Below are 22,396 nucleotides of genomic sequence, written 5' to 3' on the forward strand. Positions count from 1 at the left end.
AGAACCTGTTCTTGGGGTCTGGATCAGGACCCTCTTTTCCAGCAACATATATACATGAGGGATACCCAGGGAATGAGTCGTTCTCCAGGAATTCCAGCTTATATAGCATCTCCAACAAAGAACAGTGAATGTTTAGAGAAGTGACAAGATGGGAAAAGAACTTGAGTCTCCAGGGGCAGTAACTTGTGGGAAGGCAAGTAATTGGCAGATAAAGGCCAGTGAGTGAAGCTTGTTCATGTCGATTCCTCTGGCGTCATCTCCAGGGGCCCATGAAGGTCTCAAGTTGTCTTCAGTGGTTAACCTTTGTCCTCCTTTTTTTTTGGGACGGAGTCTCGCTCTGTTGCCCAGGTTGGAGTGCAGTGGCACGATCTCAGCTCACTGCAACTTCTGCCTCAAGTGATCCTCCTGTCTCAGCCTCCCAAGTAGCTGGGATTACAGGTGTCTGCCACCATGCCCAGCTAATTTTTTTATTTTTTGTTGAGACAGGGTTTCACCATGTTGGCCAGGCTGGTCTTGAAATCCTGACCTCAGGTGATCCACCCGCCTCGGCCTCCCAAAGTGCTAGGATTACTGGCGTGAGCTACCACGCCCAGCCCCAAGCTTTGTCCTCTTTGGTAGAAGGGGGTACAGAATACCTTTTGTCTTCGTAATCTATGTCCTGCTTTTAGGCAAGTAGAGGAAGGGCAGAGAGCTTTCCTGCATCTGCATCTTCTCAATTGCCTTCAGCTCAACAGTGCTTATAACAAAGAGGCGTATTTAGGGGGTTGTATTCTGATCTCCCACAGACATTGCAGGTGGAGTGTCCTGATGGCAGGGTGTGGATCACATCTCTGCTCTCGGGAGGTGAGGAGAGGGGATCTGGGGCCTCCTCGACTTCCATAGGGGAGGTTGGGCCTGCACTGTCCACCATGACCCATACAACCACAGACAGAAGTTCCTTGGTAGTAACCAGCACGTGTTCATTACAGTGAATGAAAAGACCAGAGCAGGTAGCATGGATCTCAGCCGCAGCTCATGGACCACCCAGCGCTGGGACATTGCAGAGGTTCCCTAACCTCTCCTAAGCCTGAGTTTACTCGTGCAGAAAATGCCAGGGTGGACTTGGAGGATAGCTACAGGCCCTGTGAGCACTAAGATTTCCTGAGACTTCGCTGCTGTCCATGCCCCTCCCCTGTTTTGACCTTTCCAACAGACTGGAGGCTAGAATGAAGATAAGGAGTACCATTTTTTTGTTAGGCACTTGGAGACGGCCCAGACTTTGCTATAGCAAAGGTTAATGTTCTGTCATCTCAAAGATCCATTTCCCCAGGCTGTCGGAATGTAAATGTTAAGGTGATGAAAATAGTGAAGCCTAGGTTCCGGCTCATTTGAGTCAGAGCCCCTCACCCCTCACAGTGCAACCCTGGAGCACAGGGCCTCCTCTGTGGCCTGAACCTTCATAAACTTGGGTTTAGGTTGTCAGCACTGATTTAAAGAGATTTGCTTTGTTCAGTTTGCTTCTGGGAAAGAACTGACATTCACAGCAGGGTTTGGGGGTTAAGAATGAAACCTGAGCTGGCTTCTTCCCCACTGGGTGTGTGTAGAGTGAGTCAGATGTTTGCACAGAAGGCTGTGGTGTCAAATCAAATCCACAAATTCGCAGGCCTTATGCCTTTACCACTTCAAACCGGAAAGGTGTTGCAACATAACAGTTTTAATTGCTAAACCCTAGCTGCAAACCCAAATCTCTGGATTTAATAAGAATTGGGTGTGAAAGACTGTGAACAGTGGCAGTTTTCTGCCAGGTGAGTTTATTTGTTCCTTCATTCCCTCATTTGCTTCCTCGTTGGTGCCCAAGCCCACACCAAAGTCCTCTGGCCAGTCACTGTCTGCGCGCCCTCCTCCTGATGATGGGCCTGTGGTCTCGCCTGTAGGTTTACCTTCTTTCCTGCTCTTGGTTGAGATTTGCGGACCTTTGTATCCACTGTGGTCTCCTTGGAACAAGCAACTGGAAATTCTTCACACCAGCTATGGCTGGTAGGAATTTCGGGCCACAACTCAGGTAGACAAAAAATAAAGCTTTCTTTTCTAGAACTTGACTCTGGGTTCAGGTCTTTGCTGTGCCAGACTGGTATAAAACCTCTAACCATGGTCTTTGCCGGGCACATACCCACTTCCCCAGCAACACGTATTCATTGAGTTGCCCACCGTCCTGGGGGCTGAAGTAAGGCCATGATTAGGGAGGGAAATGAATCTGGCTCTGGGTCATTGGTCCACATAGTTGGTCAAGGGATCTGTTGGTCTTGCTAAGTGGCCCCTTTTGCTTCAGGGTCCTCTGCTGCTTTCCTGCCATCCTGGGGCCCTTTCTGAAGTTACCGTAATGGCTGGTTGTACCCTCCACAGGCTTCCAGACTCTGGACGGTATTCCCAGAGTCAGCTCCCTTCTGAATTGGGAGAAAGAGAGAAAGGAAAATACAAGAAGACCCAACCATGTGGATTAACACCCTATAGCATGATCCAGGCCCACAGCCAGCTCTGTATTTCCAGGTGGGAGATTACAGACATCTACTTTTTCAAAAGGAATAATAAACGGATAAAAAGCAATATTTTCTAACATCTGTTAGATACAAACTGGACCTGGCACAGTAGCCTTTTGGACTGAGTACTATTATTATTTCCATTTCACAGATCAGAAAACTAAGGCCCAGTGATATAAGAAGCTTGCTCAAGGTCATACTGCAGTGGTGGAAGAGGTTTTAATACCAGTTTTCCTGACTCTAGAGTCCAACAACTTATTTATAATCAGTGCTCAGCTGTATCTTAGATACTTAAAAAATGCTGAACCTATAATCCTGAGAGAGGATTTTTTTTTTTTTTTTTTTTTTGAGGCAGAGTCTTACTCTGTCACCCAGGCTGGCTAGAGTGCAGTGGCGGGATCTCAGCTCACTGCAACCTCTGCCTCCCAGGTTCAAGCAATTCTCCTGCCTCAGCCTCCCAAGTAGCTGGGTCTACAGGCATGCGCCACCATGCCCAGCTAGTTTTTGTATTTTTACTAGAGATGGGATTTCACCATGTTGGCCAGGCTGGTCTCAAACTCCTGACCTCAAGTGATCTGCCACCTGAACCTCCCAAAGTGCTGGGATTACAGACGGGAGGCACCGCACCCTGCCTGCGAGGGGATCTTTAAACTACATTTTTATGATTATTCTCATCTTGTCCTGGAGTTTGTACTATAGTCTGGCCCCTCTCTCAGTGGGACTAGAAAACACAGCGCCCAGCAGCTACCGTGGCTGCCAGGCTCATGCTATGAGCTCCATAAATACTTGGTGACTGATGGATTGTACATCTGACACGTGATTTTGCATTTTCACATACTTTTGGGTCTGGTTTAGATGTGCCAGAAAAAGTGAGAGGTTGCTGGTAGCGTTGTTTTCTCTAAAAAATAGAAGAAGTCCTTCTAGTTTTGCTTAAAAAAAAATTGCCTATTGATATTCCTTCAACTCTTCCTTCATTTTGCCTTCCCAGTTAGTTCCCAGTCTAATCCACTCAGGGTGAAACCCCCTGCAGGGGTCTGACAAGACAGATAGACCTGGGTTTTAAACTCCAGCTCTGATGCTTGCTGTTCAAGTGACCTGAGCTGGTCACATACCTCCCTGAGCTTCTGTTTCCTCCTCCATAAAACAGGGGCAATAATGCAACCAACTTTAGGGATATTGTGAATGTAGGCAGTAGGCACTCAATGGCTAATTCCTTTCTCTGATAATTAAATCAACTTCATCGTCAATTTGAACTTTAAACTTAAGGTCCTTCTGAAAACTCTTTAAGAATGCCATCCCTTTGGATGGATTTAGGAATTCATGTTTACCAATACAGCTAAAAGCTGATGTATCAGTAAGATGTTTGCAGTTGCAAGGAAGAGAAAATACTGACCCGAACTGGCATAAACAGTAAGAAAAGACATTATTCAAAGGTGTGAAGGTTGATTCACTGGCTCAATGGTGGCAGTTAAGACTCAGTCTTGAACTCCTGGGCCTGAGACCCTCCCGCCTCACCCTCCCAAAGCGCTGGGATTACAGGTGTGAGCCACTGCTCCCAGCCTGACCCAGGTTTTTCCATCTGTTTTCCAGTTTCCTCTAGAGTAGGCTGCATATGCTCATGGCCACAGGGTAACTGGAGCTGCAGGTGAACACATGGTGTTTAGACATAGCAACATACAGAGATAGAACAGGGGCCTTTATTTCAGTGTCCCCTTCTCAGGAGTCAGGAATTCCTTCCCAGAAACCTCCCATCAGATATATCCTCGGGTTTTAATGGGCAGAACTGGGTCACGTGCTAGAGTCTGATGGTACCACTAAGAGGGAATAAAACCAATTAGGATTTATCTCTGAGCTAGGGTTGAAGCGACCATTTTCTAAGTCATGTTGTGGGGGATGGCCCCTTGAACAAAATCCAGGTTCTATCACCAAAGAAAAATGGAGAGGATTATTTTGATTGCTTCCTCTTCATCCCATTAGTGAGGGAGGGATTCCTAGCTAGGGTTATGGGGGTGACCGAACACTACACTGGCCAGGTGAGATTGAGACAGCTTACTCATCACATATACTCACAGCCCAGGGGAGGGGGACACAGGACCATATGGAGGTTGCACCCAGGAACAGAGTAAACAATCAGGGGCTCTGGGAGGCAGGCTTTGTAGTTTTAAGAGGGTGAAGTGCTCTTTAGTCCCTACAGGAGGAAGTGATTGGCTTTTGGAATAATTCTGTGGGCTGGCAGGAAGTGAAACCTCCTACTCAGTGATAAGCAGGAACTGTGCCTTGTCCCTTAAATAAGGAAGGTTATTTGGCCAGGGGACCATATCTACAGGAACATAGTGGGGAAGAGGACTTGTTTGTTAGGCCATTTGAGGCCCTTTCATTTTACCAGATGTCAAGACAGCACATAATATTGAACTTTAATTTTAGGTCTTACATACACAGGCAGGGATGGATGTGGGCTACATATGCACAATCTCCCTTCCTGCATTCCTTCATCCATCCATTCATCCATCCATCTATCCAACCATCCATCTATCCATCCATCCATACATCCACTCACCCACCAAGCCACCTATCTATCCTGTAGAGATTCCACAAATGATTGATTGAGGCAGCCTAAACATTCTGACTACATCTCTTGTTTTTCATGAGTCCTGGTCATAGTTGTTTGTGGGTAGTCAACATTGGAATCAGCCCTTCTGACCTGTGGCCAACTCTTCACCCTTTTCAACTCTGCACTAGTCCATAGGTCAGCTCATTGACCCTAGCATATGCTTTTCTCTGTTCTGCTTCTGATTTTGCTGGAACCATCGCTTTCTTCTTTGCCTGTCTAAATTCTACCCTTCCTTGAGCCAAATCCCTCATCATCCATACACACTTTCACTCCCCGTCCTGAATTCTGAATCTTCTTGTCAGCCCAAAGCCTTTGTGGCAGCTGCTGTCTGCAAACATGTAACCATGCACTACTGTGTGTCACTGCATCTCCTGGGGATTGATCTTTCCTGTTTTGCTGCCATTTCTCATTTTATTGCTATGTTTTCTCTCCAACCTCATCGTGAGCTCTCTGAGGGTCAGGGCTCTATCCTGCACACCCCTGCACCCCCTTCATTGCATGGGAGTAGGGAAGGGACAGCACAGCACCTTCTTATGCTCCTAAACCTCCATAGACATTTTCTGACTTAATCTGAATCATCGAATTCCTTTTAAGGATATTTTAAATGTAAATACAAAAAGCAGTTTGAGTAGTATCTCTAAATGAACATTTATCTAGCATCTAGCACATAGAAGGCACACAATTAAAAAAAGTGTTGAAATGATGAATAAAACACCTCAATGGCCATGAACATAATTTTTTTTCTTTTTTTTTGAGAAGTAGTCTCGCTGTGTCACCCAGGCTGGAGTGCTGTGGTACGATCTCGGCTCACTGCAACCTCCGCCTCCTGGGTTCAAGCGATTCTCCTGCCTCAGCCTCCCAAGTAGCTGGGATTAGAGGGATGTGCCACCACACCCAGCTAATTTTTGTATTTTTAGTAGAGACGAGGTTTTACCTTGTTGGCCAGGCTGATCTCGAACTCCTGACCTCAAGTGATTCACCCGCTTCAGCCTCTCAAAGTGCTGGGATTACAGGTGTGAGCCACTGCGCCCGGCTCTTGTTATTATTTTTTAAAGGCTAAATATTGATGGATATGCAGAATTTCAGGGCTCACAGAAACTATTTCTCTCTATTAATCTAAGCTACTATTTTACTGGCTTCAATCCTTTGCACATATCTTTATTTTTTTTTGTTATCTATGTTATCTTGTGTTATTATTAATGTTTCTTTTTTGTTTGTTTGTTTTGGTTTGGTTTTTGTGACGGAGTCTCGCTCTGTCACCCAGGCTGGAATGCAGTGGTGCAATCTCGGCTCACTGCAACCTCCACCTCCCGGGTTCAAGCGGTTCTCCTGCCTCAGCCTCTCAAGCAGCTGGGATTACAGGCGCCTGCCACCATGCCTGGCTAACTTTTGTACTTTTAGTAGTGACAGGATTTCACCATCTTGACTAGGCTGGTCTTGAACTCCTGACCTCGTGATCCATCCGCCTGAGCCTCCCAAAGTGCTGGGATTACAGGCGTGAGCTATCGCGCTGGGCCTAATGTTTCTTTAAATTGATTAATTTTTAAACTTAGTCCAGATCTAAGCAATAGTATTTGTGACATCATTGGCATGATGTGCTAGTTATTTTCATGTATCTAATTAAAAATACACAATTAAGATAGCAAATGGTTATCTATACACACAAAATTCTTCCTTTCTTTTTTTTTTTTTTTTTTTTTTGCTCTTGTTGCCCAGGCTGGAGTGCAATGGCACGATCTCGGCTCACCGCAACCTCCGCCTCCCTGGTTCAAGCTATTCTCCTGCCTCAGACTCCTGAGTGGCTGGGATTACAGGCATGTACCACCATGCCCAGATATTTTTTTTTGTATTTTTAGTAGAGAGGGGGTTTCTCCATGTTGGTCAGGGTGGTCTCAAACTCCCGACCTCAGGTGATCTGTCTGTCTCAGCCTCCCAAAGTGCTGGGATTACAGGCATGAGCCACCACACCTGGCCAATTCTTTCTTTCTTAAACATGATATGTAATGGTTGTATATATTCTGGGGCTACATATGATATTTTGGTACATGTATACAATGTGGAATGATCAAATTAGGGTAATTGGGATATCCATCACCTCAAGTACTTAACTTTTCCTTGTGTTGGAAACATTGTAATTCTTCTCTTCCAGCTATTTTGAGATACACAATAAATTATTGTGTGTGTGTGTTTTTTTTTTTTTTTTTGAGACAGAGTTTTTGCTCTTGTTGCCCAGGCTGGAGTGCAATGGCACCATCTCGGCTCACTGCAACCTCCACCTCCTGGGTTCAAGCGATTCTCCTGTCTCAGCCTCCCGAGTAGCTGAGATTACAGGCATGTGCCACCATGCCCAGCTAATTTTGTATTTTTAGTAGAGATGGGGTTTCTCAATGTTGGTCAGGCTGGTCTTGAACTCCCGACCTCAGGTGATCCGCCAGCCTTGGCCTCCCAAAGTACTGGGATTACAGACGTGAGCCACTGCGCCTGGCCTGTAAATACAGTTTCTTGATACAGAGTTTTTTTTTTTTTTTTTTTTTTTTTTGCTCTTGTTGCCCAGGCTAGAGTGCAATGGCACGATCTCGGCTCACTGCAACCTCCGCCTCCCGGGTTCAAGTGATTCTCCTGCCTCAGCCTCCTGAGTAGCTGTAATTACGGGCATGTGCCACAACGGTGGCTAATTTTTGTATTTTTAGTAGAGATGGGGTTTCTCCATGTTGGTCAGGCTGGTCTTGAACTCCTGACCTCAGGTGATCCACCCACCTTGGCGTCCCAAAGTGCTGGGATTACAGGCATGAGCCACTGTACCCAGCCAATAAATTATTGTTAATTATAATTTCCCTACTGCACTATCAAATACTAGAATGTATTCCTTCCATCTAACTGTATTTTTGTAACCATTAATCAACGTCTCTTCATCCCCTCTACCTTCCCAGCCTCTGGTAACCACCATTCTACTCTCCACCTCCATGAGATCCACATTTTTAGCTCCCACATATGAATAAGAATATGTGGTATTTGTCTTTCTGTGCCTGGCTTATATGAACATAATGACCTCCTCCAGTTCCATCCATGATGCTGCAAATGACAGGATTTCATTCTTCTTTATAGCTGAAGAATATTTCATTGTGTATGTATACCATATTTTCTTTATCCATTCATCCATTGATGGACACACAGGTTGATTCCATATCTTGGCTGTTGTAAATAGTGCTGCAATAAACATAGGAGTGCAGATATCTCTGACATACTGATTTCCTTTCTTTTGGGTATACACTGCAGTGTGATTGCTAGATCATATGGTAGTTCTATTTTTAGTTTTTTGAGGAACTTCCATACTGTTCTCCACAGTGGCTGTACTAATTTACTTTCCCACCAACAGTATACAACTGTTCCCCCTTTCCCACATCCTTGCCAGCATTTGTTATTTTTTTGTTTTTTTGATAACAGACATTTTAATTGGGGTGAGGTCATATTTTATTGTGATTTTAATTTGCATATCCCTGATGATTAGTGATGTTGAGCATTTTCTCATGTGCCTATTGGCCATTTGTATGTCTTCTTTTGAGAAAAGTCTATTCATATATTTTGCCCATTTTTACTGGATTATTTGTTTGTTTGTTTTGCTATTGAGTTGTTTGAGTTCCCTATATATTCTGGTTATTAATCCCTTGTTGGATGGTGATATGGTTTGGCTGTGTCCCCACCCAAATATCAACTTGGATTGTATCTCCAGAATTCTCACAAGTTGTGGGAGGGACCCAGGAGGAGGTAATCATTACCTGGGGACAGGAGGTAATGATTACCTCCTCCTGGGTCCCATGCTATTCTTGTGATTGTGGATAAGTCTCACAAGATCTGATGGGTTTATAAGGGGTGTCTGCCTTTGCTTCTTCCTCATTTTCTCTTGCCGCTGCCGTGTAAGAAGAACTTTTCACCTCCTGCCATGATCCTGAGGCCTCCCCAGCCGTGTGGAACTGTAAGTCCAACTAAACCTTTTTTGTTCCCAGTTTCGGGTATGTCTTTATCAGCAGCGTGAAAATGAACTAATACAGTGTCTCAGTCTGTGTAGTGTTCCTATAAAGGAATACCTGAAGCTGGGTTGTTTATAAAGAAAAGAGGTTTCTTTGGCTCGTGGTTCTGCAGGCTATACAAGAAGTGTGGCACCAGCATGTTTCTGGTGAGGTCTTCAGGCTGCTTCTACCCATGGCAGAAGGCAAAAGGGAGCTGGCATTGCCAGAGAGAGGAAGTAAGAGAGAAGGGAGGCAGGTGCCAGGCTCTTTCTAAACAATCAGCTCCCACAGGAGCTAACAGAGCACACACTCCTTACTGTGAGGTCAACACCAAGCCATTCATCAGGGATCTGCCCCTATAACCCATTGGAAGTGGACCTTCCAATTAGGCTCCGCCTCCAACACTGGGGTCAATTTCAACATGAGGCTTTTGAGGGTCAAATATCCAAATATTTTGCAAATATTTTCTCCCATTCTGAAGGTTGTCTCTTCACTTTGTTAATTTTTTGCTTTTGTTGCCTGTGCTTTTGAGGTCTTACTCAAAAAATCTTTGTTCAGACCACTGTCCTGTAGTGTTTCCCCAATGTTTCCTTCTAGTAGTTTCAGAGTTGTAGGCCTTACATTTAAGTCTTTAATCCATTTTGAGTTGATTTTTGTGTATGGTGAAAGATGGGGATCTAGTTTTATTTTTCTGCATACGGATATCCAGTTTTTGCAGCACCATTTATTATAGACAGCCCTTTCCCCAATATATGTTCTTGGTGCCTTTGTGGAAATCAATTGACTGTAAATGCATGGATTTATTTCTGGGTTCTTGATTTTGTTCCATTGGTCTATGTGTCTGTTTTTATGCCAGTGGAATGCTGTTTTGGTTACTATAGCTTTGTAGTATAATTTGAAATCAAGTAGTGTGATGCTTCCAACTTTGTTCTTTTTGCTTATGATTGCTTTAGCTATGTGGGGTATTTTGTGGTTCCACATTCTTTTAGGATTCTTTTTTCTTTCTTTCTTTCTTTTTTTTTTTTTTTTTTTGAGACAGAGTTTTGTTCTTGTTGCCCTGGCTGAAGTGCAATGGCACGATCTCAGCTCACTGCAACCTCTGCCTCCCAGGTTCAAGCAATTCTCCTGCCTCAGCCTCCTGAGCAGCTGGGATTACAGGCATGTGCCACCACACCTGGCTAATTTTGTATTTTTAGTAGAGACAGGGTTTTTCCATGTTGGTCAGGCTGGTCTTGAACTCCTGAACTCAAGTGATCCTCTCACCTCGGCCTCCCAAAGTGTTGGGATTATAGGCTTGAGCCACTGTGCCCAGCCAGGATTCTTTTTTCTAATTCTATGAAGAATGTCATTATTTTGATAGACATTGCATTGAATCTGTAGATCACTTTGGGTAGTATAAACATTTTAATAATATTAATTTTTCCAATCCATGAACATGGGATATCTTTCCATTGTTTGTGTCCTCTTAAATTTCTTTCATCACTGTTTTATAGTTTTCTTTGTACAGATCTTCCTTTTTCTTTTGAGACAGGGTTTCATTCCAGCGCCCAGGCTGGAGTGCAGTGGTGTGATCATGACTCACTGCAACCTCAACCTCCTGGGCACAGGTGATCCTCCTATCTCAGCCTCCCAAGTAGCTGGGACTTCAGGTGCATGCCACCATGCCTAGCTAATTTTTTGTACTTTTTGTAGAGATAGAGTTTCACCATGTTGCTCAGGCTGGTCTCAAACTCCTGAACACAAGCAATATGCCCACCTTGGCCTCCTAAAGTGCTGTGACTATAGGCATGAGCTGCCATGCCTGGCCCTGTTTCTTTGGTTAAATTTACTCCTAGGTATTTTATTTTTTTGTAGCTATTATAAATAAAATTGCTTTCTTGATTTCTTTTTAGATTGATCACTGTTAGCATATAGAAGCATTACTGATTTTTGCATGTTGATTTTGTATTCTGCAACTTTACTAAATTCATCGATCAGTTCTAAGGGTTTTTTTCATGGAGTCTTTAGGCTTTTGTAAATATAAGATCATGTTATTTGCAAACAAGGATTATTTGACTTTTTCCTTTTCAATTTGAATGTCCTTGACGTATTTCTCTACCTTCTAGTACTATGTTGAATAAAAGTGGCGAAAGTGGGCATCCTTGTCTTTTTCCAAATCTTAGTGGAAAGGCTTTTAATTTTTCCCTGTTCAGCTGTAGCCTTGTCATATATGCCCTTTATTGCGTTAAGGTATGTTCCTTCTATACCCAATTTGTTGAGGGTTTTTACCATGAAGGAATATTGACTTTTGTCTGTTTTTTTCAGCATCTATGGAAATGCTAATATGGTTTTTCTCCTTGATTCTGATGATGTATGTATCATGTTTATTGATTTGCATATGCTGAACCATCCTTGCATCCCTGGGGTGAATCCCCTTTGATTATGGTGAATAATCTTTTTAATGTGTTGTTGAATTCTGTTTGCTAGTATTTTGTTGAGGAACTAAAGTTGTTTCATGTGCCACCTTTGGAAAACTCTAATCTGGCAATGTTCATATTTATATGTTTTATGGTTAAAAAGCCAGTTATGGCCGAGGCAGGCAGATCACGAGGTCAGGAATTCAAGACTAGCCTGGCCAATATGGTTAAACCCCGTCTCTACTAAAAATAGAAAAATTAGCCAGTCATGGTGGCATGCGCCTGTACTCCCAGCTACTCGGGAGGCTGATGCAGAAGAATCGCTTGAACCCCCGAGGTGGAAGTTGCAGTGAGCCGAGATTGTGCCACTGCACTCCAGCCTGGGTGACAGAGCGAAATTCCGTCTCAAAACAAAAACAAAAACCAGTTATAACACAAAAGACTATTATTGTTTGTCTCCTGTTGTATGCTTCCACTTATTTAAAAATTTTGGTAAAGGCAAAGCTCTAAACTCTAGGGACAGAAAGCAGATCAATGGTTGTCTGGGGCTGAGGATGGGAGTAAGGATTGACCATCAAAAGGGACTGACTTTGAACAAGAGAAGTTTTTGGAGCAAAGGAAGAATTCTAAAACTGGATAGTGGTCAGTCATGTTGGGTCATGCCTGTCATCCCAGCACTTTAGGAGGCCGAGGCGGGTGGATCACCTGAGGTCATGAGTTCGAGACCAGCCTGGCCAACATGGTGAAGCCCTGTCTCTACTAAAAATACAAAAATTATCAAGGCATGGTTGTGGGTGCCTGTAATTCCAGCTACTCAGGAGGCTGAGGCAGGAGAATCCCTTGAACCCAGGAATCAGAGGTTACAGCGAGCCGAGAACATGACATTGCACTCCAGCCTGGGCAACAAGAGCGAAACTCCATCTCAAAAAACAAACAAACAAATAAGTGAATGGTGGTGATGGTTGCACAATTGCATAAATTTAGAAGAAATCATCAAACTATATTTACAATGAATACATTGTATGGCTTGCAAATTATATCTCAAAGGGGAAGAAGGAGGAAGAGGAGAAAAGAAAACAAAATAAAGAAAGTAATGGAAAGATTAGCCAAGACAGGATATGAGGGGCTCCTGGAGTACTGGTGCTGTTCTTTGTCTTTATCTGCATGTTGGTTACAAGGGTATGTTTACTTTGTGAAAATTCATTGAGCTGTTTTTGCTCTGTGCATATTTCTATATGGACGTTATACCCCAGTAACAAAATTATACCGAAAAAAAAAAAAATTCAGTCAAAATGGGGATGCTGTTTCTTCCTCGTTATTACTTAAGTATTTAATGATATTTAAAGTTATTACTTTCCTGTTTATTACTGTGTATAATTACATCACTCTGCCACTTTAGTTTTACAATGTTAGGAGTTTAGGTTTTGTGTGTCTTAATTCAGAAAGGATTATAAAAAGACATATTTAATTAATCACACAAGTGCTATAAGAACGTCAATGGAAGTCATTGTTCCTTAATTATTCATAGCAATTATCAAGGTGGACAATATCTCAACTTGCAACCAAAATAAATGGATGTTTTAAGAGGTCTTATTGGAACAATCAAATCATCAGTCTCAAAAAGTCCCCTATCTCTCAGCCCAGTTCTCCTGCTGCCTGCCAGGGTTTCACTTCTAAATTTATCTCTTCAAATCAGCAGTACGGCAATTAGTTATTACAATAAGAGCTACCAATTTATTGTGTGCCGACTTCATGCCAGGCACTGCATTATCAGAATTTTTCATACTTTAATTGTTTCATTTTAGTGTCGTAACAACCCTGCATAGGAGTTGTTTATTCCATTTTACAGTTGAGGAAACTGAGGCTGAGAGGCTTTTGAGTGGGTCTGAGCCCTGGTTGCTGGTAAGTGACAGAGCCAGAGAGCAAGCTGGGGTCCCACCCAGTCATCTTGGGACCTGACGTCAGTAACAGGAAATAAGTGACATGTGTAAGGCAATTCTGAATCCCAAAACATGGCTCTTCATGCAGTTGCTATAGTTACTGCTCAACATGATGCTCTGTCTATCTCTCTTCTTTTTTTTTTTTTTTTTTTTTTGCTGAGATGACAATGGATCCACTGTTAGCCATTGAGGTGTTGAGCCCTCCAAACCCTGTATCGCCCCAAAACCCTAGGGACATTTTACTAGGGTTAAAATAGTGTTCTTGCCTTGTAATCATACTTTACATTTCAGAAGCTCCTATAACATTCACAGATCCAGTATTATGGCAACTTTACAAATATCATTATTGCATGTTGTATAAAACATAGGAGCTCTATAAAGGTAACTATATGGAGGAAAAAATACCTTTTTCCTTCTGTAGCAAAAGACAGATTAACAAGAGAAAAACTTACACATTTATGTAATATAAGTTTTGTGTGATGTGGAGGACTTCATAAGGAACTAAATAAGGGCTTATGACTAGTTTCAGGGGAAAGTCAGAGAGTCCTTCCTGCATCTCAAATTCTTTCAGCTTAAAAATATCCAGTATACCAGGTTGCCATATTTTGGGGGAGCATGTCCTGATCCCTGTCATAACCATATTTCAGACAGTCATGCAGAACTCCTTGACAAGGCAATATATTTGAGGTGGGGCGGGGACAGTGGGTCGGTGCCCCCTCATTGGGTTGAAGTTGAGGGTGGGCATCCAGGTAGGAAAAAGTGGGGAAAGAGAGGCCCTAGGACCCAGAGAGACCCAGCCTGGGAGGGACTGGACAGAAAAGGGAGAAGCAAGGCTTTGCAAGTGATTACACTCTTGCTAAACAACTAAACACATGCAGAGGAAATGGCTTGGACTAGGAACAGAGGGGGAGGACAAACCAAGGCCTGAAATGTGTTACAGACAAGTGTTTGGGGGCACGGAGTTGAAAGAGTGAGACTTCAGAATCTGGAGTTGTTTTACGAGCCTTTTTCACACCAGCCGGTGATGCTATGGCTAGGCGGCTTTATTCCCACTTGACATAAAAGGGGTCTCAAAGCCAGTTAACTTTTCAGAGGTGGCACGCTGAGACACTCCTGGGGCTGAAGACAGGAGCCAGAGCTTCTGATTCCTGGGCTAATTTAAGATCCGTTGTCTATAATTACAGAGTCATAATGGTGAAGAGGATGGTGACATCCAAGGACAATGACAGGGCCTCTCTCCTGACACTGGTGAGAACCAGATTCCTTTCCCTGGTTCTGTAGCTCCCAGCAGAGTTTTGGAAGCTGATTAAAGAGAAGGTTGGAAATAACAGGCAATTAGAAACCTTATTAAAAAAAGGAAAAACACTCTCATCAAACTTGCCAAAGCGTCTTAATGGCTGGATGTGGAGGAGGCATTGGAAACTGCTGGCTGCAAGGGTTGCTTGTGCCAGAGGGTGGCCTGGAAGCTGAGGAAAGTGTGGAGAGGGACCGGGGCCAGTTCCCAGGGACAGAGAGTGCAAGGGGACTGTTTAGGAAGTTATTTCTGAGTTGATGCGCCCAGTGAGTATAAAATGAAAGAAGGCCATTTACAAGTCCTAAGAAAACCACAGCTGGTGAAACTGGTGGCAAAAGGACCAAAGGAAAAGAAAGGGACACACACACCCATACACACACCCATACACAGAAGAGACAGAGCCCACCACCAAGAGAGGCAGAGTGGAGTGCATTTCCCCACTGGCCAGTTCCTCGACTGCTCAGAATATGCCACAACGGGTAGTTGGAAGGAGATCAGCAGAGATGAGGGTTCAGATAATCGATGCAACTCACTGCTTTAGGGTTCCTCACCTCCTGCAGTCCCTAGGGACCACCCCCAGCATGGCAGAGCTTGTGGCAGGTAATTTGAATGGCCATGTGTGGGCTGAGTGCGGGTTTGGCCCTCGGGTGACCTGCTTGGACTCTGATAGCAGTTGAGCAGCCCCCCACTTCAGGGGTGCCTCCCTGCCCAGTGCACCCTCACAGCTCTCCTCCATCTGGGGCTGAAGCATGAACTCCCACCTTGCTCCCTCACAGGGCCTCCCATTTTATTTTAATTAATGAATTGGTTATTTTATTTTTTGAGATGGGGTCTTGCTCTGTTTCCCAGGCTGGAATGCACTGGCGCAATCGCAGCTTACTGCAGCATCAGCCACCTCAAGCAATTCTCCCACCTCGTCCTCCTAAGTAGCTGGGACTATAGACGCACATCACCATGCCCTGCTAATTTTTGTATTTTTTTGTAGGGATGGCGGTGGGCGGGGGGGGGGGGGGTCTCATTATGTTGCTCAGGCTGGTCTCGAACTCATGGGCTTAAGTGATCCATCCTTCTGCTTTGGCCTCCCAAAGTACTGGGATTACAGGTGTGAGCCACTGCGCCTGCCTAGGGCCTCCCATTTTAAAGCTCGAGAGGTTGTTTTGGAAAACCTTCTAAAGGGACCCAGACTGGTTTCTTTGTGCATTCCTGCTCCAGAATAATCTGAAAGCTCCCTGAGGCTGGAACTGGGGGAAGAGGGGCTCTACTTGACAAAGGCAAGGCAAGGCATGGAAGGAGGTGGGGAGGGGAACTCCACATTGCACACAATCAGTCAAGAGCTTCAGCCTGCTCTTGCTCCTTGGGCTGTGTTACATTTCGTAGTTCCTTTTCCTTTCTCGTTTACTTTTTTGTCTTCATTGCTTTTTCATTTCTCTTCTCTCTAAACCTGACTGACCATCTCCTGAGGGCCAAGATTGTCCCAGGTGAAGAGAGATTCTGAATGGAGTCTGAGACAAAGTTCTCTGTGTCAGGAGATCACAGTCCAGTTGGTACGGACTATTTCAAAACAGAGGGAGTGTTTATGTGCTCAGCAGGAGCCAGCAGGGGGCTGGTTTGGGACCTCTGGCTTAGGGGGCGAGCAGACCTAAAGTAGAGGTGAAGGCCAGGGAGACCTCTCAAGGGAGAGGGGAGTGGTGCTGGTTCCTGATAGGGTGGCCAGGTAAAATACTGGATGCTTGTATCTACTGCAATATTTGGGACATACTTATATGAAAAAAAATATTCGCTGTTTATCTGAAATTCAAATTTAACAGAGCATCCTGTATTTTCATTTGCTAAATCTGGCAAACCAAGTTGCTGATGAATAAACTGGAGTTAGCTGAGTGAATTGGGGGAAGAAAGGGAAGGGCATGCCTGAGAGGGAACAGCATGAGTGAACATCTGGAGGTCAGAGATCCCGTAATTCATCTAAGGAAACGAACATTGTCCACATGCTGGAGTATGGAGTGCAAGAGGGCGGGAGGCAGTGCAGAGTATGCACCAAACCGTCACATAGCTGTTGAGTACCTGCTAAGTGCCGGGTACCAGGTGAAGTTCTAGGGTGCAGTTATGAGCTAATGGGACACAGCCTCTGCCCTCAGGAAGCTCACAGTCCAGCTGAGAAGCAGCGAGGTGGAGAGAGGGAAGGACAGGCACTGTGGAAGTTATAGCTGGGGGAACTCAGCCTCCGTGGGAGGTCAGGGAAGACCTCCCTGAGGAGGTGACAATATGCTGAAGGATGAGGAGACAGGTATGCTAAGGGGTGGGGAAAGAGAGATCTAGGTCAAGGGAACCGCATAATGGAAAGGCCTGAAGTGAGAAAATGAGCGGTGGGTCCCAGGACCTAAAATGTGGCCAGAGAGGCTGGGCCCAGAGAGAGAGGAGAGGGGAGGAGGAAGGACCAGTGGGCAGGGACCAGACCACACTGCAGGGAGTTTCAACTGGACCCTGAAGGCAATGGGTGCCACTGAAGGAGTATAAAGCAGGCAGGGTGACACACAGCTTCGTGCTCTTAGAGCTGACTCATGCTGGAGAGAGGACGACGGATGGGCAGTGTAGGGTCAGGGCGGAGGGAACGGGGGACACCAGGAGGGGGCTACTGCAGAGGTCCGAGATGGACACATTGCTGGCTTGGTGGTGGAGATGAAGAGGGAGAAGGAGAAATGGATCCAGGCTGCACTGAGGGGGAAGACTTGGCAGGGCTGGGTTCTCTGGCACTGGGAAGTGAGGGGGAGGGAGGAGCAGGCATGACTCAAAGCTTCTGGTCTGGGCAGATGGGAGGACGGAGGCGCCATTTGCCGAGCTGAGCTGGGGACTTGGGAGGTTTGGGGGTGGTGAGGAGAGTTCAGGTTTGCACATGCTGAGGGTGAGGAGGCTGGCGGTAGACCCTGGTTCGATGGGCTGTGAGGAGGAGGAAACTGCAGGGAGCCGGCAGAACCATGTTCCAGTCTCTCCTGCCACACTTAGTCACGTGGCCTGGATCAATAACTTCACATCTCTGTGCCTTTGCCTTCTCACGTATCCCGTGGGAGGTGGGGGTATTCTGCCCTCAGAGCTATCGTGAGGGTGTGGTGGCAGCCTCCTGGTTCATGCCTTGTTGTGCCCTCCCACACTGTAGTAGGGTTGATCTGTGGGACCATAATCATATGTGTGTCGCTTTTGAGGCTGGGTTATAAAAGACATTGTGGCTTCTATCTTGCTCTCTCTTGGGTCACTTGCTCTGGGGGACGTCAGCTGCCATGTTGTCAGGAGAGACTCTCATGACAAGGAATGAATGCCTTGTGCTGAACGCCACGTGAGTGAGCTTGGAAGGGAAGTCTCCAGGCTTCGGACGACTGCAGCCCCTGCCGCCAATTAGATGGCAAGCTCCTGCGGGACCCTGAGCTGCTTCCAAGTTCCTGACCCACAGAAACAGAGGGGAAAGCACTTGGAAGCCGTTTTAAGTCCCTACCTTTTGGGATTATTTGTTATGTGGCAAAAGGTAACTGATACAGTGGGTAAAAGCACCTAGCACAGTACCTTGTACAGAACTGGGGCTATAGAACAGACAAGATCTATAGCTCTGGATTCAGGACACAGGGCTGGGCCGGAGACAGGGATTTGGAAGCCTTTGGCTCAGACACAGTAAAGGAATCCATGGAGGTGGCTGAGCCATTCCATGGAGAGGGGTACATGGAGAGGAGGGGATGGTGTTGAACAGGAACTTGAGCTTAAGTGTCGGGGTAAAGCAAGAGGAGCATCTTTGTAAGTCTAAGAGGAGGAGCTACGGAAGAAGGAGGAGAACACGCATCCTAGAAGCCAAGGGAAGGGGCTGTCCCCTGGCAGACGTCACTGCAGAAGCCTTGCTGTGGAGAGGCCTGAGCCATGCAGGTCGGAGGAGGTTCTTTCAGATTTAGTATCAAGGAGGATTCTGGTGACCCATTTAGATGGAGAGGTGGGCCCTGAGGCCAGATTGAATGTTACGGGTTGGGGTCTTAGGGGAAGTGGGGGGACACAGCAAAGGAAGAGAGGGAGGGGGACACTGTGTCGAAAGAGAAGTCTGAAAATTCTTGAGTCAGGGACAGAGACCTGAGGCTGTTTATCTGCTGATGGGCGTGGGAGATGGGGACTGGAGAGAGGGAGGGATGGAAGATCTGAGCCTGGACAGGCTAAAGGGCGGGAGAAGGAATGGACTAGAACCCAGGGAGGGGATCACCTGGACAGGAGGTGGAATCCCCCAGCCATCTCATGAGGGGAGGACAGTGCAATGCAGGTCATTCCAAAAGAGGGCAGAGGAGGGTTCTAGGGGGCTCCCACTGAAGGGGAAAGGTTTTCCTGACAAGTAGGAGGTGAGGTCAGCTAGGCAGTGAGAGTTGGGAGAAGGGAGAGAGGGAGGGGACTCAGATCTCCACACTTCATTGTTTTGTCAACTGCTGGTCCCCCTTTGCCCTCCCAGCACCATGCTGGGCTTGGTTCCTTCCTGTAACAGGTGTAGCTGCAATAATAAACAGCTCCCTCCAGGTCAGCCTGGCCCCAGGGCAGACCAGGATCAGTATCTTTACCACAGGAGCCTGGATACTTGGTGGCCACCTGGAAAAGGAAGGTGCAGAGGGTCAGGGGCAGCTGTAAACCAGAAGCCAGCCTTCCCCAGCAGGCTTGCAACCCTGAGCTCTGTGGAGGCAAACAGCTTCCAATATAAACCCTTTCCACCCCCCAACCCCCCAAACCAACAGATCCAGATGGTTTGCGGGAGAATCCTAGAGAACATTCAAACTACAGAAAATCCCAGTCTAGTGAACAGACACTCATTCCTTAAGGTATGTTATGAGGCTCATGTAACTTTGATAGCAAAGCCAGACGAGGAGAGAATAAGCAAATAGTCGCATATCTCAGTCATCCACGTGGATACAAAAACCCTAAATGAAATTAGCAAATGGAACCCTAAATGAAATATCAGCAAATGGAATCTAGCGGTATACTGAAAAAATAATACATCATGACGTGTGAAATTCCTTGAATAAAAATGTATTGACTTAAAAAAATACATCATCAAGGCGAGTTTATCCCGGGAATATATGGATGGTTTAATATAGTAAGATCCATGGTTTTAATTCATTACATTGCAATGGGGGGAATCTCACATTGATAAAATTCAGCACCCATTCATAGTAAGAATAGTGCTTCCTTACCCTGATAATCTATCAAAAAATCCACAACAAACACTATAGTTAATGGTGATATGTTACAAGCAGTCAAGAACAGGATAAAAATGCCCATTACCATCACTGCCATTACTGCTCTTCAACATTGTGTGAGAGAATTTAGTCAGCACAGTACAGCAAGAAAAAGGAAAAAAAGGACAGGAAGATACCACACTGCTATGACTTGCAGACTCTATGATTATTTGCACAGCGAATTCAAGAGAACCTACAAACTTATTAGAACTGAAAGAGTTCACTTTTGCTGAATATAAGATTATATAAAACCCAACTGCATTTCAATAGCCATCTATCAATTATAAAATACAAAAGTGAAAGTACAATTAGCACTAGTTATAAAAATTTTAAGATAGGAAGGACTAGGTCTGACAAAATCACCAACAAAATTAATCCATCAGTTTTTATATGGGGAAATAGAAGCCCTGAGAGGGGAAATGACTCTTTCAAGGATACCCAGTAAATCAGAGGCAATTCTGGGTTTTCAATGGCACCAAATTCTGGAGATCTGAGTATTGGGTAATTTTGGTATTGTCCTTCTATTAAAAAACAACAAAACCCAGTGGGGTGGGGCGGAGTGGGGGGCAAAAAAAGAAAAACCAAACCAAAACTCATTGTATTTTTCTGATTATAAATTCAGTATTCATGTGTTCTGATTATAAATTCAATATTCATGAAAATTCAGAAGAACGTTATGAAGTAATGCCATTAACATTCCCATACTGTTATCTTGAACACGATGGTCAATGGTTTGATGTATTTCCTTCAAAATTTTTGTCTGTATATATTTATGTTTTTAAAAATGAAATCAGGATATCATGTGTACTAGTTTGTGTATTGATCATTTTCACACACATTTCCCTGTATTCTCACCTAGTCTTTGTGAATTTGATAATGTAGCACTCAGTTATGTTGATGAAGCATATGTCATTTATTTAACCTATCAATCTGAGCTTTTGGAGACAAATCAAGTATCAGATATAACTGTGATGATCATGCTGATATAATTTCAACCCCAGAGCTAGCTCACACACATGCAGACGTGAAACCCAAGTGAGTTTCTAAGGCCAGTGGTTATTCTGGTGGAGAAGGTTAAACCCAGCATCAGGTAACTGGTCCCACCGGAAGGGGACAGTGGCCTGGCTAGCAGGAAGTGAATGGACTTGGAACGAGTGGACGGATGGAGACCAATTAGCCCTGAGGCGTTAGGTGCTGCCCATCCTCTGCAGCCTTGGCTTCCTTCCTGGTGAAGTGGGGACAATACCAGCGCCAGTCTCATCTAGGGCCGAGCTCCTCCAGGCCCCAGAGCCTTTGCACAGGTCGTTTTGTCTGCTGAAGGTAGCTCTGCCCTTCTCTCCACCTGGCTGCCCGTGTTGCTGAGCCTCTGGGCCCAGCAGCCCTTTGCTGTCTTGCCCGCCAGGCCGGACCAGACCGTCTTGCCCCGGTGGCCCCGGGGGCTTCTTCACAGGCCTCATCGCAGGGTTGTCTCCCCAATGCAGGGCAGGCAGGAGGAGCTCTGGCCGCAGGTCGGGGTCCAGGTCTTCCTCGGCCACTGCGTTTGAAGCAGGGGCTCCCTTCCCTTCTTCTCCATCTAAGTCCTCTAATCATGTCCCTCCCAACACTTACGGTCATAACTTGTCATTATTTTGTCTATTAGCTGTTTCCTTGAGTCTTGTCTGTCTTCTCCTTTCATTAGGACCCGCCTCCGTCTTGGTGGCCGCTGTATCTCCTAAACCCCCAGGCCTGAGATATAGTGGGGGGCCCATACAAGTTCGTGAAATGACTAAGGAGAAACAGCTGTGGAGGCACCAGCCCTGAGGACGCACTGGGCCTGGGGTTGGGCGGACCCCCGGCTGCGGGCGGAGGCGGGACGTAGGGGCGGGGTTTCGGGGCTTCGGAGCGGAGCCTAAGGGGCGGGACTGGGGCTTCGGGGCGGGGCTTCGGGGCTGCGGTCGTGTGGTCTTGACCGCGCGGCTCCGGCTGCGCTGGCTGAGTTCTTCAGGCCGCCTGGCTCTCTGGCTTCCCGCCCGCGCTGCCGTTAGGGGGCGCCCGCGCTCGTGGCGCCGCGGCTCTGCTGGGAAGGCGCCGCCCGCGCCGGGCAGCTGGAGCCGCAACTCCGGGCGCGGGCTCAGTCGTCCCCTCTGCCGCCGCCGCCGCCGCCGTCGCCGGGCGCGGGCTCGCTTGTCCCCGCGCTCGCGCTCTCCGGCCGCGGGCATCTCCCGGCCCGGCCGCAGCCGCCGCCGCCGCCGCCGCGCAGTGAGTGGGGCTGGCGCGGGGCTTGCGGGGCCGGGGCTTGGGAGGGCCGGGTTTCAGGAGACGTCTGCGCCGAGCAGCCAGGGGAGCGGGGCTGAGGAGTATCTGGGCGGGGGCTCCTGGAACGGGGCGGCGGCGGGGCCGCGTTGAG

The 22,396-nt window shown here is 46.3% G+C and overlaps 1 protein-coding gene across 4 annotated transcripts in view; it reads left to right on the forward strand.

Annotated features, from left to right (window-relative positions):
- Positions 1-22,396, forward strand: part of KCTD6 (potassium channel tetramerization domain containing 6) — a 69,148-nt gene that overhangs the window by 36,705 nt on the left and 10,047 nt on the right. The window contains exon 1 of one of the 4 annotated variants that reach the window (XM_034956777.4): positions 19,844-22,248. The exons of 2 other annotated variants lie outside the window; for them this stretch is intronic. The gene's annotated coding sequence lies outside the window, so the exon portion shown is untranslated. Of the gene's footprint in view, positions 1-19,843; positions 22,249-22,396 lie in introns of those variants that run through there. One more of the 4 variants, XM_034956778.4, reaches the window with a different exon arrangement.

Source organism: Pan paniscus, chromosome 2 (assembly GCF_029289425.2).
Source record: "Pan paniscus chromosome 2, NHGRI_mPanPan1-v2.0_pri, whole genome shotgun sequence".
Lineage (NCBI taxonomy): Eukaryota > Metazoa > Chordata > Mammalia > Primates > Hominidae > Pan > Pan paniscus.